Genomic DNA, 3,300 nt, shown 5'->3' on the forward strand with positions numbered 1-3,300 from the left:
GGGAGGTTGTTTGGGGGAAACAATTACGGTACATAGACGATTACGTAGATGGGAGAAAATCCATTTCCGTTTATGCTTAATCCGTCTTTTTTTTTCCCGTTTATCGTTTCTCGCCTACAAAATGGGCGTCCGTCATAGGCGGATAAGGCGGACCGGTCTGTCACATAGGCGGTATGCCCAGCTCTGGACCTTTGCGTTATTGTTTGTACCAGTGGTTAATTTTTTTGAACTTGTATGGCAGTTAAGACAATAAAAATAGATTATCCATCCATCCATCCATTATCTGTACCGCTTCTCCTCACGAGGGTCGCGGGGTGTGCTGGAGCCTATCCCAGCTGTCTTTGGGCAGTAGGCGGGGGACACCCTGAACTGGTTGCCAGCCAATCGCAGGGCACACAGAGACAAACATCCGCACTCACAATCACACCTAGGGGCAATTTAGAGTATCCAATCAACTTACCATGCATGTTTTTGGAATGTGGGAGGAAACCGGAGTGCCCGGAGAAAACCCACGCAGGCACGGGGAGAACATGCAAACTCCACACAGGGAGGCCGGAGCCGGGATCGAACCCACGACCTCTGAACTGTGAGGCGGACGTGCTAACCAGTCGACCACCGTGCCGCCTAAAATAGATTATGTATTTCAATTATTTGTAGAAGAAATACACACTCACACAGCTGTGTCACAGACAAGGGGCTGATTTTTAAAAATATTTAAAGATGATAATAATAATAATAATAATAATGATAATAATAATAATAATAATAATAATAATAATAATAATAATAATAATAATAATAATAATAATAATAATAATCCATCCATTATCCAATCCGCTCATCGTCACAAGGCGTGCTGAAGCCTATCCCAGCTGCCTTCGGGCCGTAGGCGGGGTACACCCTGAACTGGTTGGCAATCAATTGCAGGGCACATAGAAACAAACAAATCTTCACACTCACAATCACACCTAGGCACAATTAACCTACCATTATCTATACCGCTTATCCGCGCAAGGGTCGCGGGCGTGCTGGAGCCTATCCGAGTTGTCTTCGGGCAGTAGACGGGATACACCCTGAACTGGTTGCCAGCCAATCGCAGATAATAATAATATTAATAATAATAATAATAATTATTATTATTATTAATAATGTCATTGAATTGATTTCCTACAATGATTCAGAGGGTTTGATGCACGCTGTTGTCATAATTATGAATAAAATAAGGTAAAATCCATCACACGTATCAGCGGAGCACAGAATCTGTCTGCCTGTGCCTGGATCAGATTCACCTGGTCTAAAGTCTAGTCTACTTTCTGACACCAAATTGTCAGGTGCGCCGGGGCAGTGTAAAAGTAAACTCCTTCGGTCCGCCAGAACGCCCAGCTGTGCCAAATTCCCCAACACACTAAACGAGACTTTCCCCGACACGAAAATGAAGATATGATGGTTTTTACGCCGAGTGCACGTGTGCATGTCTACAAAAATAAAGCCCATGCAGTGTGAAAATGCAAAGGTCCTGATAAAGTTCCCAGTTCTGGAGTAAAGTTCCTGTGGTCAGAAAGCATCTCATACAAATGCCTCATTGGTCTTCCATGTGTTTGTACTTTTGTAAGTAAACTGCCTCAATCAATGGTTTTGGACAGTGGGGAGAAATGGCCACAATCCAATATCTTTCTGGATCATAACTTTTCCATCACCATCACATTTTATTTCCATCAGAAAAAAATATATTAACATACATAACAAGCCTTCATTTTCCATATTGACTTCAGTTATTTAGCTAAATTGTTATGAACACCTGCTGTGTCACAAATGACCAAATGTTGTTTTGCTATATGCACTCATACATCACATTTTAATACTATAAATGTGCATGGGTGAAACAGGATGGTGCTCAATGTAATATAACACAATAACATGCCACACTATCAGTAGTTTATATTAGCCACTATAAGTCAGTCTGACAACACTATAGCAGACAGAGTAAGGCTTTATCACAAAAGCCCTAGGGCACATTTTATTGCTTTACAAATCAAACATTGCTTTAAAAGATCTGTTATGTGTTCCGTCAAAAACATTCTCTCTATCTGTCTTCTTGGAGAAACCAATGTAATCATGGCACTGCCTTCAATTACTTATTCAGAGGAGCTTTATAGCAGTGATTCCCATATATCTCACATATTTTAAGTTGGAAAAATATCAAGGCACACCACCAAACAAAAATGTCACAAAAAGTGAATAGACTTGTCAATTACATGCTTTCTGCCATCTAAAAGAAGAAAATGTATTTGTTCTGTCTGTCTCTAGAAGTCGCTGGCATATATGGACGAACAAAGATATATGTTATAAATAAATACTCTATACTCTTTTGGCCAATTAAGTGAAATTTGAAAATTTCAATGGTAAACTGGTACTTTAAACTTTAACACAATTAGCTGAGATGGGTATTCTGTCCCAGGGTCAGAAAGGACGGACGCCTATTTTGTGGACAGACGGACGGAGGACGAAAAGTTCTTTTAAAAAGAAAGACCACTGCTCTCTTCCGCAATACCACGGAGGTGCCATGACTACACCCTTCACAACACTGTAGAGTGTTTTTTTTCATTTGCGTTCCCTCCTTGCAGTATTGTTCCCACAGGCGTAGTCGGCCCTCTAGTGGATGCCCATTTCACTGATCAGGAAGAATGTGGATAGCAATTCTGTTTTGTTAACTGTTGAGTACAAACCTTATCCCTTTGCATGCTTAGTATGTCCTTGTCTGGAACATCTAACCCTAACCAGACTGTAAAAATCTATCCAAACCTGATGGGTCAGGCCAGCTCCGTCTACACTGAAAGCTATGACCCGGAAGTGGAACACACTCGTTCTCCTCATAAAATAACATTGGGTTATTTTGCAATAACTATTTTTATTGCAACATGACGCAATCAAAAGTGAAAATGTCTTGCGTTAAAATGCAATAGTATTTTGTTATTACGCGCTCTTAAATATTCTCGTGATGTCCCCTGGTTTGCTCCGGCCCTCATCATCATCATCATCATCATCATCAATCATCACCATCACCATCACAACGGTGGTTGCTGGCAGCTAAAAGCTATATTGGTTAAACATTTGTAAATAATTCAATCCACTCACGGTACTCCCGGCCGGCAAGTGGATGTGCATAGGAATGTGCCAGCTAATGAGCTTGAAATAATGTGCATGCATGGGCGCTTTTTTAATTTTATTTTTTTGGGGGGACGGTGGGAGGACAGACGGAATGTAAGGATGGAAGCGGACGGACGGAAGCAGACGGATGGG

This window comes from Filicampus tigris, chromosome 10 (genome assembly GCF_054856515.1).
Source record: "Filicampus tigris isolate MCC_2025a chromosome 10, RoL_Ftig_1.0, whole genome shotgun sequence".
NCBI classification, from domain to species: Eukaryota; Metazoa; Chordata; class Actinopteri; order Syngnathiformes; family Syngnathidae; genus Filicampus; species Filicampus tigris.